This window comes from Orcinus orca, chromosome 17, assembly GCF_937001465.1.
Source record: "Orcinus orca chromosome 17, mOrcOrc1.1, whole genome shotgun sequence".
Lineage (NCBI taxonomy): Eukaryota > Metazoa > Chordata > Mammalia > Artiodactyla > Delphinidae > Orcinus > Orcinus orca.
In genome coordinates, this window is record NC_064575.1 from 56,900,700 (window position 1) to 56,916,634 (window position 15,935).

A 15,935-nucleotide genomic window follows, 5' to 3' on the forward strand; every position below is an offset into this window, starting at 1 on the left:
TTAAAAAGAAAAAGTACAATCATCAAGGAAAAACACAGCAGATACTATACATGAAGTGCTACATTTAAGATGTCAGTCTTTTTCCTGTATATGTAAAAACCTCTGTAGAGAAGTTGTCATTTTTAAATGATGGGAAGCATATAACGTTTCCTTCTAGTTAAAAATCTCTGCAGGTAAACTGTCATTTTTAAATGAATGTGTCTAGTGTTTCCTTCTTAGTTAATGCAGAATGAAGTATTTGAGTTGTGACACAATTGCTCTACTGTCTAAAATTCTGTTCTAAGCACTGGAAATCTGTCAGTGAACAAGGCAGGTGAGCTTTCAGCTCTCACATCATTAATGAAGCGGTTCGGGACCACAGATCATTCACAAGAAAATATATCTACGATAAATAGTCTGAAGAAAATACCAGTAAAATAGGGTGATGGGAGGAATTGACAACTTCAGGTTGGGTAGTAAAGAAGGTCTTTCTCTAAAGAGGCTTTTGAGTTGAGACCTGGATGACAAGGAACCAGACGTGAATTTCTAGGGAAGGTGCGTTTCAAGCAGGGGGAGCTTCTAGTACAAAAGCTTTGAGACTAGTAAAGTGTCTAGGAACAGAAAAAAGTGTGGACACAACAGTAAGGAGGAGCATAGAGATGAGGACAGGGAAATAGGCAGGGGCCATGTCATGAAGGGTCCTGCAGGATTTGGTAAGTGGTTTAAAATCTATTCAGTGAAGATAAGAAGCCCTATTGGAAGGACTGACTTGATCTGAATTATGTTTTTAAAACAGCAGTTTGCTCTATGTGTGGAAAATGGATTGAATGAGAGGAAAGAGCAGAAGCAGTAGGAGGCCGTAGTGGCGTCCAAAGAAGGAATAATGGTGGGTCAGCCAGAACATTCTTCCCAGGACTCTCCAAATTATCCTTGCTCTGAAATGCCTCTTACCTCTGCAAAATAAAAATGTTATCCATCTAAACACTTTCTGCTTCAATGCAAAAAAGGGAAGGATAGCATACTCTCTGCAGCTGTTTCCCATCCCAGAGCTGTATCCCATCTCAGTATCCTTTTCTCCACATGGAGATTATTTTGAACCATCCAGGTGGTTTTGATCAAATTGTATGCATGTAGAATATTATTCTTAAGCTCCAGTACAACCCCACAGACACAAAGATTAACTTAAGCTGACTAAGGACATTTCAACTGCCAGGAGGTTAAGACAGTATTTAAATTCATAATCTGCAGTACCTTGGGTTTGAGCTATGACCTGCAAGATACGATTTACTGACCAATAAGAAAGACTTCATCAAGCTGGACTGTCATTCTAGAAGTGTTTCCTTATACACGATTCGTAGGTGCTGAAGCATCATTTTTAAAAAGCTCTGCTTTGGGAAATCAATGTGAGGGATTGCGTTAGGCAACACAGGCAGATCCAGCTTTACGGGTGTGTGCCCTGTGCAGCTAGCTGTACAGGGCCTGTGCCTGTCCACACTTGGTTTTATGCTCTGCAGTCACTATCTTGAATTCTTACTACATTTTTAAACAAGGAACCTCTCATTTCCATTTTGCACAGGGAACCACAAATTATGTAGCTGGCCCTGATCACAGAGCTGGGAAAACTGTATGAAAATCTATCCCTCTGCTGTCAGGCATGGAGAGGTAGAGGAAGGAGTGGAGCAGGTTTGAATAAAGGGATTCTCTGGCAAAGGAAATTCATTGCCTGTCGAATCTGAGATAATCTAGTCCAGTGGTTTTCAAGTGCCTGTGTTCAGTCCACGCCTACCTGATTTTTACCTCTCTGTGGAAAAATAAGAACATGGACGAGGATGCCCTCAGTTTTTTGTAAAGGTAAATTTGTTCAGCTGAGAGGTCTGCTCTTTATTCTGAAATTAGATTAATCTTGCCACTTTTGGTCTAACATGTTTTCTGTTTTGTAACATATTGGTAGCAGGTAGGAACTTTTTATTTTAAAGCACTTCTGTAAAATAAAACGTGACCATTTCATTTCAGCCTAATGCTTCTTGACAAAAAACAAACAAAACGCTCCATCCTATCCCTGTCTTCTGCTTTACCTTTACCTCCTTTTTTCTAATCCCAACCTCAGTTTTCTCTTATTCTAATTATTCCCAATAGCAATGACACACAGTTCACAAATACTTGAACCTAATTTCTTAAGGTTGAGTAGAAGGTAATCAGAAATAAATTCACATGAATATTAGAACTTATAGATAAATCCAAAGTGGAGGAGAGATTATCCTCCTGTAACCAGAGTACTTATAATTCTGTTTTATAAATCCATCCCCTTTTGTGTCCTAAAGGAGAGCAACAGTTTTTATCTTGGTAACCCCAACACTTAGCATCGTGCATTAGGTTCAATAAGCCTTCAATTGAATATATTGAAAATAAATTTTTTAAAAATATATATATATATTATATTATATTGTATTGTGTTATATTTAACTGGAAATGTCCCTGAAATGGAGGGGTGTCTCCATTCTATCACCACCTTCTTTGGTGGTTCCAACCCTTCTTGAGCCAAAGAGCAATGACCTTAAGAAGGGTTAATAAAGGTGCATTGCATCTGTAGCAGGAAGTGAAAATTAGACATTTTCTCTGGTTCAGCTGGATCTAAGACACCCGATACTCACACATTTTGAAATGAGGTGTGGAACCGCCAGATCGAGACTTGAGAAGCTGATGGTCAGGGACTGTTCTGTGACTCTTAGCTGAGCACCCACCGCCAGCTGATATAACAGTTTGGAGATTAGAGCAGGATTTTTAGAGAGAGCTGCTGGCGTTCTGGGGATCTTGTCCTATCCCAACCCCCACCCTCACCTTAAATCTATGTATGGGGCTTCATTGGGACAACCCAGAGAGCTTGGGGAAACAATGGGTTAGACTTTGACTCAACCATGAGAAATCAAAGAGTAGGGAGAATCTGACACAGGGATACAAAGAGCTGCTATCTTGCGAGTGTGCTGAAACCTACAGGTCAAGGAATGTTCGTTTCTTGTTGACAAAATGTGGCAGAGAGAGAGAGAGAGAGAGAGAGACCTGGCCTGAAAGGTCAGGTCTTAGATCTTGTCGAGGAGGGCTGTTTGGGGGAAATAACATGGCAGTGTATGTGAGGGCTGGTATAGGAGCTACTAGGGCCCAGTGAGAAGATTTGCATTCACTCGAAAAGAGAAAACTGCAGAGGAGGGATCTCCAGTGAGGTGTGGACTACAAAGAACCTATAAAATATCCCACCTGACAAGAGAAAGAGGTGGCTTTAAACACCTAACAGAATGCAGAGTGCTGGTGCCCACAGCTAAGACCCCTGGAGCATAGTACAGTGCCTTGAACATAGATGGGAATCAGCGGGTACTTGGTGAACACAAGGAATGTAAACTTGCTAGGCAGATATCACAGGGGTGATATCCAGCATGGTACAGACGAGAATGATGAGGTTCAGGTTGTGTTAAGTCAGGTTTATTCCTAGTTATGGCAGAATCTAGTCGAGAGCACTGTTCTGAATAGGTGCTCAGAACAGCACTGTATGGCCTTTACCAGGTTTGTGATATAAAGCAACTAAGAGTTCATAAGAAGACTCCAAGGCGGTCTTTCCTGGGGTACTTGTATGTACCTGGTTATTCAGTTTATCCTTAGGTGAAGTCAAGCCTTTAATGGTGGCCACTGTGTGCCCGGCAGGATACAGGGCGCTGGTGGTTCAAATATAAATAAGACAATCCCTGACCTCAGGTAGCTTATGCTGTACAGATGAAAGGCAGTAATTGGTCATTTACTTAATATATAGCATGAGCTCAAGAAATATTAGTTCCAGTAATGCCACTGTGAAATCAGGTGGTTGAACTCAGCTTCCCTACAGATTGTAAGGGCCCTCCAAACTACAATTAAGTATAGATTGCTACTTTTTGCCATCATCAGATTTTATTTCTTATTCTTTAATGATGATTGACTGAATATGCTATTTTTAATAGAGTTATGTAGGTATTTCTATCAGTCTTTAATGTAATTAGAAATTGACATATATGGATATATTTTTTTCTACTGCCCTCTTCCTGGCTTGTTAATATGTAATATTTTGCTTCTGTGCATTCAACCTCCATTTGATTTTTCTCCTAATGTAATTTACTACCTGCAGAAATATGACACCCGGAAAATACAGGAGTGAAATGCCCATTAGCATAATGCCAGTATATCAACACATGTTTTAAAGGGTCTTCTAGCCCAAGCCTATTCCTTAGATGATGCATTCAACCATAATTTTCAGCCTTTAAAATTAGTCCTTCTCATAGATCTGGAGACAGCTCTCTTTTCACACAACTGTTATGAATATTGTGGTTTTCTAACCAAAGAGATGTGACAGTAATTTCTTAAGAAAGATTTGGGACATTGTGACCGGTCCAAACTAAAAATAAAAGAAGAAGGAGAGGATAAACATAACCTCATGCCCTGTACATTGTGACTGGTCCAAACTAAAAATGAAAGAAGAGGGAGAGGATAAACATAACCTCATGCCCTGTACATTGTAACTGGTCCAAACTAAAAATGAAAGAAGAGGGAGAGGATAAACATAACCTCATGCCCTGTACATTGTAACTGGTCCAAACTAAAAATGAAAGAAGAGGGAGAGGATAAACATAACCTCATGCCCTGTACATTGTAACTGGTCCAAACTAAAAATGAAAGAAGAGGGAGAGGATAAACATAACCTCATGCCCTGTACATTGTGACTGGTCCAAACTAAAAATGAAAGAAGAGGGAGAGGATAAACATAACCTCATGCCCTGTAAGTCTTCTGAGTGAAGACATGTCTGGAATTTACGCAGAGGGATAATTTACTTATTTCTTCATCGATTCACTTATTCGTGTAGTAAATATTTTTGGTGTGCACATACTGTGCAAGGCACTTGGTAGATGGATAAAGGAGATGTGCTTCCAGGCCCACCAGAGTGAACAGCAAAGTGAGAGAGACAGAAGAGAAAAAAGTAAACATGAACAAATGTATCATTAGACTTGGTGATAAATACCCTGAGAAGCAGATGAGCAGAGCGCTAAAGCACAGCTTGAGTGGGGCCGGGAGGTAGGAGATGGGAGACAACCTACTTAGAATCATGGGGGATGGGGTTTCTGAGGAGAGTTAAAAAATGAGAAGCAGCCAGCAACTCAAAGAGTCAGAGGAAATAGCATGTGCAAAGGCCCTGAGGAAGGCGAGAGCTTGGCGTGTTTGAGAACCTTGAAGGACACCAAGGGGACTGGCACATGAGCGAGAAGAAGAGCCCAGGATGAAGTAGGAGATGGAGAGATGCAGGGACTTACAGCCCATGGAAAGCAGTTGAGAAATTCATCAGGTCACACTGGGGAGGCGTTCAGTTCTTTGGAGCAAGAGAGTAGCCTATCTCCTTTAGGCTTAAAATGCTTGTTACGGCTGCTGCAAGAATAGGTAGGAAAAAAGGAAAGTCTAACAGGGAGACCAATATGGAGGCTGTGGCAGTAATCCAGTGGGCTGGTGACTAGGGAGGTGGGAGTGGAGATGGAGAGAAGTGGAGAGGCTGAAGGTATAATTTGGGAAGGCAGAATGGAGAGAATGTATTGATGAATTAGAATTGGAGAGTGTTGGAAAGGGAGGGAACAAATATAACTTCGAGTTTTCCGGCTTGAATAACCGTAGGTGTTGGTGCCATTTGCAAAGATGGAGAAGACAGGAAGGAAGGTTGAGGCAAATTTAGGAACCAAGAATTTGTTTAGGAACATGGTGAGTTTAAGATGTACCACAGGTAATCGATAATGCCAAGCAGCTAGTTGTATATTTAAGTCTGCCGTTCTGGGGAAAGTTTGAGCTGGAGGTATAAATGTGGGAGTTTTTAGCATATAAATATTTCTTCCCAAGGGAATGGATGAGAACATCTAGGGAGATAGTGAACGTAAAGCGAAGGGAGGGCCAGCTCCGTTAGGCCCCTGGATATTCCAGAATTTAGGGTTGAAAGGGAAAAAAAGGAACTCTTTAAGGAATAGTGGGAAAAAAAGGAATATTAGAAGTATTGTGTGTCAGGGGCTCTAAGCTAGGATGTTTCAACATAGAGGGGCCGTTAAAAAAAAGTTGAGGGCTTATATGTACCAGTGCATTATCATGCTGAATATTTATATGGATGGTGTTATGTTATCCTTTTAATAACGCTTCAAGGTAAGTAGAGTTATTAAACTCGTTTTACAAGTGAGTAAACTGTAGAGAGATGAAGCAATTTGCCCAAATTTTGGACGCAGGCTTCAAACTCCAGAGTCTTACCCTTTGTGCCATCCACCTCTACAAACACATCCTGTGACTCAAAGACTAAAAAAGAGATGAAAACCAAAAAAAGTAACTTTGTGTGAAATGATTGAAAACCTAAATGAGTTGTTTTGCGAGAGTGGTATTGGAGAGGGCTGTGCAGTGATGAAGAGATGAAGCCGAGTGCTGTGAAACACAGAAGGGAACTCAAGAAATGGGATGGTGGCCTTAGGAAGAAAACAGCTTCTTGAAGGGATGAGAGACTTTAGCACCTGGTGGAATGCTGGTGGGAATGGTTTAGCAAAGAGGGGGAGATTCATGACCAGGTTGGAAGCAGATAACCTAGGAGTAACGTTGAGAAAGTGATGTAGGAGGAGCATCGTCTGCCTTGCCGGCACCCCTTCCTGTGTGTGTAAAATAGAAACTTCCTTCCTTTGTGAAGGATTTAGAAGAGACCTTTGGCTCTCTGTATCTGTGCCTCTCCAAAGGAAGGAGAGCAACTTCTCAAACTGTGAAAGGGACTGCAGAGGTCTGGCCCCACCTCCTCTGCCTTCTGTCTGTGGGATGTGATGCCCACAGCATCTTTGTGATGTTCTCTGAGCATGGAGCAGCCTCACCAGGATACTGCTTCTCCAAGCTGCCAGCTTGTAACGGAGTCCTTGACTCCTGTCTTTATTTCTCAGTTGGTTCAGGATTTACAGAGGGAAGAGAGTAGTTAGTACATTAAAACCTCAGGTATAGAGAGAGGATGCTGTTGGATTCAGAGAACACATGGAGAGATTAGCTTTAACAAGAGGAGGACCATACCCTTTTCTGTAATAGGAAAAATGTTTTAAATAATAGGGAAAGAAATGTAGGTTTATAGAGTTGCCACTGGGAAGAAGACAGTGACTTCTTTAATGTAATTTTAAACATTTTATAGTATGTTTACCTGAAGAAAGTCTAAAATCCAACTTTGCTGTATTGGGGGCACACTTCGTAGACCTCATGTGTTAAACCACTATTATGTGAACAGAAGAAAACTATAACAGGTTCCCCAGTGATCTTCAAACTGGGAGAGGGCACATGGTTGCCCTATTCTAGGGTAGCTACTTAGAGTCTACATAGGACAGTTTAAAAAAATTCCTTTTCCATCAGGAATACCCTCAATAATGCAATCTTACACTTAAAAACAACAAGGCATCATTTTCATTTGAAAATATTTAGGATGACAATAGGATGGGCTGGTTTAAAGAGGTAAAGAAACAATGGATTAAATGAAGTGATGTTTTCCATCAAGCTCCTGAATTAATATGTAAATAAGAGACCTATATTTTTGAACTTCTTTTCCTGTGTCTCATGTATTCATTTGGGGAAATTAAGACGGGAGATTTTTGTGCTACATTGGTATTTTAACTATAAACCATTGCGCTTTGGCCCAGAGTGTTATTACCTGCAGAAGCTATCTTGATTAAGTTTGGAGTTGCCTTGTGTTGTGCGTAAGCAAAACTACATTTTAATCAGCTAGTCCACATGCTTTATACAGATAGTTTGTAATAGGCCCTGTTAAACATAGATTCCTTTAATCAGCAATGTTGGATAGAAGCCTAAAGTCTTAAAATAGTCTTCTTTATTCTGATTTCCTTCTCCCTAAGATGAATAAACAGAATGCAGTCGATGTGGCAATAGCTGTTACAAATCATTTCATCAAAGGTAATAAAATTAAATTCCATCTCTGTGAGTTATTACAGAAGACTGTGGAACATTTACAAGAATTTGACTTCCAAATCCTTCAAGCCCTAATCTTTGGATTTGCATAATGTGTTTCTACTTTCAGGATTTTCCAGTCGAAAGGCTTTGAAGTTCCAAGGCAAAAACTGAAATAAATTGGAAATCTGTGTAATTTCAAAGTGAATGCTTACAATATAATGGTATAATTGGAAAGTACATGGAAGGGGAAACATAAAATTTTACTACTATTGACTTAATTTTTGGAAACTTGATAGTAGAAAGATAATAGGCAAAATTCTTCATGAGTGATCAAAAATATAAAGTAGAACTTTCAAATCAATAACATTATTTAATATTAGATTACTTTAAAACAGTAGATCCTGAACTTGAACCCCAGTTTTTGATTCCAGGGTCCTTGCTCTTTTCACTTCTTCATGCCACCACTGAAATTTTTGGCATGGGGATGTCAATTTATCAAGACTACAGAGTGTATTTTTAGAAATTACAAAGCTGAATTTAGTGAAAAAAGAAGTGAAATACTGTTCAGCTTTATCATACTACTGATAATGGAGGTGGAATAATTTCCTTTGTCTAAGCTTCAAAACATTACCATGATCGGATGGGAAAGAGGCTATATTACGTGAATGTACTAAATTGATTATTATATCTGCTCCCAAACTGTCCAAAGTTACTTATTCTCTTAGTTTGTTTTCATGGATTTTATACATGAACTTGCTTGCATTTTTGTGTTATCTCTTGTGGCTTTTTCCCATGATGAAACCACTCATTCATTTAACTATTTATGACGTGCCTTCTATATGCCAAGAAATATGCTAAGTCCTAGGAATGAAATGGTGAACAGACTGAATTTCTGTGAATGCAGGAATTCAGTTGATCTGGTGGTGAGTATTCCTGATGAAAAATGCTTCTCTCCAACCTCTTTTCTCTGGGCTGGCGTAAGCATGGGGATATAAATAAACCAGCTGGCAAACTTCAAGGACTTGGATGTCTTTTTCATGAAAGGTCAATAAGAAAGGCTAACCTTTTACATTAGGATTTATTGAACTCTGTAGAGGCAGATCGGTTTTGGATTTAATTTCTAGTATTTTTGTTACAAAATTAGGTATGATAGTAATGAATTTGTGTATGCTTCTATATGATTGATATTATGTACACTGGCCTTGCTTGCTCTTCACAGAGTTGAATTCAATTGCATTTAACAAGAGAATTTCTAGCAAACCATTTCTACATATCATTGCACCTGTGGCTCAATTTTTGAATTTTCTGTGCTCTGAATCTCCAAGATAGGAAAGTATAAATCTCTTAGAATGAATACAGGGCTAGAAACATCTTATAACAAGGTCTCTAGTTTTGGTGTCCCATTAACTGTTCCACTACCAGTTTGTACTCCCAAATGATAATTCTGTTGAAACTTTTTGCATTGGTTTGGAATTTTAAAAGAAGACTGTGTAATTCCTGATCCCATGTTAATGATATTTTCTGTCTTAATCCTTGTGTTTAGGAGCACAAAGAATAGATTGGCCACAGCAATTATAGAGCAGGCTGTAATTGGCATACCCCATACCCCAAGGGATTGTTTTCTTGTTTTAATGCATAGGTTTCCAATCTGTCATTTCTTCTGCTTGGACTTCTGAATATGCTTGTTTTTTGATGGTTTTGTGGTTTGTTTTTAGCTGCTGATTTTTAGTCAAACTTTACAGCAGGGGTAACAAAAGCCCTTAATTTTGCAGTGTGAAAATTCTTTAGGCATTCACTCTCAAAAGCTCTTTTTGAGTGACTTGACATTTTTGCAGCGCACAGTATCCAACTTCGAAAATCTACATTCTCAGCAGCTTTACTACTTTAAAAAATATCCTTACATTAGCTCTTTTAGGAAGCAAGGAGACAGCTTTGCTAACAGTAATGAGTTGTGCAAATCACAGATGGTCTTCTGGTTGGAAATTACTGGAAAGGACTACAAGCATTGAGTCTTTGGGGCATAGCCATTCACATGCATCCATGTATGTATGTGTACATGTACATTTGTGTAAGTATACAACAAATAAATGGGGCAAAGAGGGAATTTGTATAGCTGCTACTGGTACTGCAGAGTTCTGTGGAATTTTACCAAGTACTTTCATTGAAATTAACGCATTTTCTGTTCACAGTAACTCTCTTGGGTCAAGTAGGTAGATAGCCTGAATGCCACCATTGTGGGTAAGAAAGTAGAGACCCAGACAGTCCAAGTTCTTGTCCACAGTCACATGACTGATGAGTGTCAGAGCTGAAATTTATCTCTGTCTCCTAATTCTGAAGTATGGCTTTTTGGTCAAAATGTCCTGGTTGGATTCCAGCTTCCCTAATTTTTAGCCTCCCAACCAAACTTTTCCTATGCCCTAGGGAATATTCCCCTTATACCGTAGTAGATTTTCCCAACTGTTGCTATTATTGCTATGGGCATCCTAATACTATATAGTAAATGATTAATAGAAGGTTCATTTTTTCCCCAGATAGCTACAGAGCTCAGGAACATATCCAATTAGTTATAAAAAATGTACGATTTAAATTCACTTGATGGGAGAAGTAATTCCAGTTAAGAACTCAGGTTAAATGAATTTTTTTTTCTTATGTATTTAAGTCATACCAGGGTTTAGTTTAGGCTTAAGGTAGAGTTCTATTATGCAGTATTCAAACAAGTTAACAAAACTGTTAAAAGATGCAGAGCATGACAGGCAAAGAAAGATGAAAAGCATTGCTTAGCTATGACTTGGAGGGAAGATGATTGAAGGGTGGAGATAGTGGGAAGGTGAAAATCCCCACAGTGTGAGAGGGGAAGGGAAGGTAAGACCAAAAGAGTATGACAGGTAATAAACCAGAGTAATAAACATCTAAATGTGAAGATGCTTAGGAAAAGCTTCTCCATGGTGAAAGCCATTGAAATAGAGGGTTGACCCACATCTTGCGGAGAAGTCCTGTGTGGTGAGCAGCTTAAAGCCACGTTCACTCACTGTCGGCACAAGTTCTGGGCTCCAGATGTCCATTATATCCTTTAACACAGAAGATTCATGTATTCTACTCCGTGATTTTGAAAATGAGTGGAAGGTTTCTTATGTTTCTGGTAAAGTCGAAATAAGTTAGGCAAGAATAAAATTTAGCTGATGACTATGAGATTAATTCTGTTTAAATTGGCTAGAATTGAAAGTTTTCTGCCATTCCTTTTTTTTCTGTAGCTCCCGTGACTTCACATTTCATCATCCTCCGCCTACAGGGCTTCTCCTGCTCCATGGAGAACTGGTTGAAATCGGCATGAACCCTATTTTTACAGAGTAGGAGAGGCAAAAACCCTCCTCACGCTTGCTTTCTTGGTCTTGTCCTTACTTCCTCCTGATTCCCTGGTCTCTACCTGTGCTTATGAGTTTGCTAATTTAGGTCAACTCCACACAGATTAAAAATATGTATAACTCAAGTGAACGATTCAATGGATTCAGTTGTTTTCCAAAAGATTTGGGGGCTCTCACAGGAAAAATACCATATTACACACCACCCAAAGGACTCCCATTTAGCATGTCTCCTCTTGTTATCTTCCACTCCTTCACCAAAATCCACACTCCAGAAAAGGTGAAGCCCCCTACAAAATGTAATGTAATCCCTAGAGGCTGAATGTTTAAAGTTGCGCAGCAGGGAAGGATCCTAAGAAACTGATATAATTTCCTCAGCATTCATAGAAGTTTGAACAAAATTATATCCCCTTACATCATCATAAAGAGATTGGAACTTGCATCCTGTGCAGGTGCTATGCTAGGTACTTTCCCATAGGATGTTGACTTAGTTCTCAGAACCTTCCTGGGTATGTTTTAGCCCCATTTTATAGATGAGGAAACTGAGTCTCAGAGAAGTGTCCAACATTGTTCCCATGCAGAAAGGAGGTAGTGGGATATATGTTTGGAGGAGTAGGAAGAATTCTTTTTTGTTCAAGAACAGAGGAACAAGAAAAGGCAAAGATTATGAAACACCAGACGGTCTGCCTATCAGAGCCATGCCAAGAGGGATGGCTCCTTCTAGTCATGTCTTTGGAAATGCAAAGCACACTAAACAAAGATCCTTTCAGTGCCTATTAAGGGATTATTTTTGTCTCTATTTGTAGTGCTTCATTTATCATCAATGGGTATTTTATCTCACGTACAACTACATAGGCCATTATGCTATATTTACATTTGTTTAACACATTTAATTAAGAACATTGTTAAAAAATGTAAAAAAGACTTCCCCTTTCATGAAATTTGGAAATCGAAGGTAGCATTTAGCAGGTTTCCTTGTCAACCACAGTAGTCATCTTTAGAATCTTTAAAGGAGTAATTCAATTACCCACACAGTTCTGCTTTCTAAGATCATGCAAATGGAAGTCTTTTCTTAAGCAAGCCCACAAAGCTACTAGCAGTATTCCCGACTCCAGCAACAACACGAAAACATGATACCTTTCAAGTCTTGATTGGGAAGAGTGTCTGCTGGGGAAGGGCAGAAAGAAGAGGGGAAATACAGAAAGCCTATTGGCTGCTTGCCTTTGTCCTTTGCTCATTCCAAAGAGGCTATAAAAGGAGTTGTGGGACACTTAGGTGTTTGAAGTGTTGGAGAACTTCCTTAATTATAGTATCTAGCCCTTTATCAAACATAAGATCCATTGTTGATATCCTCCCATGGGACACATAACTTTAGCAACTCTGGTCAATTCTAAAACAGGCCAACATAAGATATAAACAATTTCTGGTGATGAAATAATCTGCTATGTGAATTGGAAATAAAATCTGTCACATTTACATTTTGAAAATAATCTTTGTTGAGAACTAGAGAGCAGTTGAATTTCTTTCAGGAAAATTTAGCACTTTTCCTTTCAATCCCTACTCCTCTGCACCCCCCTCCCCCCAGAAAACTTGCTTTATACTGAAACTCAAATTTAATTTTGAAATACAGTTTATAGGATGAACTCTAGAAAAATTAACCTTTTTGTAAGTGAAAATGGTCAAATATTGGTGATTTCTTAGAGTTTGTAGGGTTCAGTGTAATGTTTTTAGTATAGTCTAAGTCTTTGTGTCTAAGTGCAGTTTTCGGAAAGCCACGTTGGGACAAATTAACGTTGCTGCTTTGGTGGCCCCCAGCTTATTTCTTAACTTCTTATTAATCTTAATGCCTTCTTAAGCTGCATATAGTACTACCATAACTTTTAGTTCCAGTCTACAAACTCCAGACTAAGACAAGAATGATGTTATTGGAAGACCAAGGCATTAATAAATACATAACCCTGTACAAAGTAAACCCTTGTTTCCTTAAGTATGTTGAACATTACGACATACTTGGTTGTATGTTGATTTGTATGTTGTAGGTGATTTTTGGTGGTGATTCCTTGAAGGACGTTGCGTGCAGTTTGCTTAAGTTGGAAATACAGCCTTCAACCTAATTTCAACAAAGCAACCAAAGTGATTCTTTTAAAATACAGTCATCGTGCCATTTCTCCTTTGCTCACATCCTCTCCGGGCCTCCTTCTTGAATGACCTTGAAGCTCTGTATAATCTGTCCTCTTTCCCCTGCTCCCCAGCACCATCTTGTTGACTTCATCTCCTGTTTCTCTTCCCCTCCCTTTTTCGGTTCCAGCCACTTTGTTCCTCTAACACAAAAAAAACTGGTTCCCCATTTGCTGAAATGCTGCTCCCCAAATATGCTCATGGCTCCTTCTTTCAGGTCTCTCCTCAAAAGTCTGATGGTGTGAGAGCACTACCTTGGCTCTCCTTTATATAATAGTATGCCTGTACACCTCTGTCTGCTATCCCTTTTACTCTGCTTTGTTTTAATCCACAGTACTTTTTGCCACCTGATTTGTTATCTATTGGTTTCTTTCTTTGCTTATTACTTGTCTCCCTCTATAAGAATGAGGATTCCATGATGGCAGGTGTTTTGCCTCTTTTGCTCACTGTGTATCCGTGGTGCCCAGTAGAGCGCCTGGTGCAGAGTAGCCATTCAAGGAATGAATGAATAGTCCCTTTCAGTTCATGAAAAGCAGGGGGATAGGGGATAGGGAATAGCCATCCCCAGCGAGGAAAGGATCCTTCTTTAGATTCACTCTACTCTGGCCATCTTTGGGAGTCTAGAGGCCAAGACTTTCATTCTATTTCTTTCTACTGTCACCTTTTTGTAGCAAGCAGCCATTCAGTAACTATATGTAATCTTCATTGTAAATGAATAAGTTAAAAATTCAGTCAGTTTCAGATGGAGACTTTTTTTTTTTTTTTTTTTTTTTTGCGGTATGCGGGCCTCTCACTGTTGTGGCCCCTCCCGTTGCGGAGCACAGGCTCCGGACGCGCAGGCTCAGCGGCCATGGCTCACGGGCCCAGCCACTCCGCGGCCTGTGGGATCTTCCCGGACTGGGGCACGAACCTGTGTCCCCTGCATCGGCAGGCGGACTCTCAACCGCTGCGCCACGAGGGAAGCCCTCAGATGGAGACTTTTTATTGGAGTATATGGTATACTCAGAAAAGATGCAGAAACCATAGATCATTAGATTTTCACAAAGTAAATACATAGAACCCAGATTAGGAAACAAAATAGTACCAGAATCCCAGAAAGCCCTTCATGTCTCTATCAATGTAATAACTCCCCCAGCAGTTATCCTACCCACACTTTTAATATCATAGATTGTTTTGCTTCTATCTGAACTTTATACAAATGGAATCCTAGAGCATGTGCCTTTATGTATCTGTCTCCTTTTCTCAACATTATTTTTATGAAAACCATCCATGTTGTTGCAAGTAGTTGTAGTTTGTTCATTTCCATTGCTGTATAAAATTCCACTATGTAAGTATCATCATAACTCACTTATGCATTTCTACTGTTGGTAAGACATTTGGGCTGTTTTTGATATTTGTGTGTTACAGATAGTGCTTCTGTGAATACTCTCAACTGGGTCTTTTGGTGAACACGCCTATATTTGTGTAGGATAAATTCTAAGAATAGAATTGGTGAGTCAAAAGATGCATGCCTTCAGCTAAGCAGGCATTTGCCCAAAGTGGTCTCTACCATCAGTGTCCCAGAATTCCAGTTGCTGCTTATCACCATACTTCATGCCATGTTTTTGACATTTTAGCCCTTTTGGTAGATCTGTTCATGACTGCAGTGTGGTCTTAGTTTGTATTTCTCATGACTAGTGCTGTTGAGCACTTGTTAATATATTTGTTGGCAATTTGGATAAAGCGAGTCAATTTTCATGAATATTAAGTAGGTAACATAGGTGGTATGTGAAGATGGCAGATATCCTACAGGTGATAATTCAATGACTAAAATTCAGTAAACACTGCTTTCATTAAAGAATCTTCTACTAATTGATATATTTTATTTCTTTAACAAAGCTTTTGCTCTGGTAAATTCAGTTTAATAAACGCTTATTGAGAGCTCATTATGAATAACCTCCTATGCAGAATGGTGTCAGGCCACCAAGGTCTATGTCATTGAAAGCTGCCCAGAGGAGACCACATCTAAGCCGAGTCTAGAAGCAGGAGCAGAGTCTGACTGTGGGGCAGAAAGTGGAAGCTAATGTACTGGAAAGACTTGAATAAAACCTGTAGGTGTGAAGGTGTATGAAACTTTCAGGAAATTCCACATTTGCAGGTGTGACTACCATAACTGATAAAGAAAACTGCCAGCTCGCTTTCTGTAGGGAATTAAGACTTGAAAAATGACACTTAACATTAGCCTCCAGAAGAACGAAGGGCCTAGAGTAAGCTGGGCTTAGGGTTCAGTTGCATTACAAATATCAGGTTGTGTAGCTTGAAGTATTTGAATTTAACTCATATCATTTACCAATTATTTTTATACCAAGAGAAATATTCTCGTGCTTACGTGGCCTTTTGCTTTCCATGTTAGGCCTGATGTCAGCTCTCTAAAATGCAGGAGTGAGCAATACATTTATTGTCATTGAGAGTATCTG

At 39.5% G+C, this 15,935-nt stretch overlaps 1 protein-coding gene across 3 annotated transcripts in view; it reads left to right on the forward strand.

Annotated features, from left to right (window-relative positions):
• Positions 1–15,935, forward strand: part of OXR1 (oxidation resistance 1) — an 874,541-nt gene that overhangs the window by 617,091 nt on the left and 241,515 nt on the right. The gene's annotated exons all lie outside the window — the stretch shown is intronic.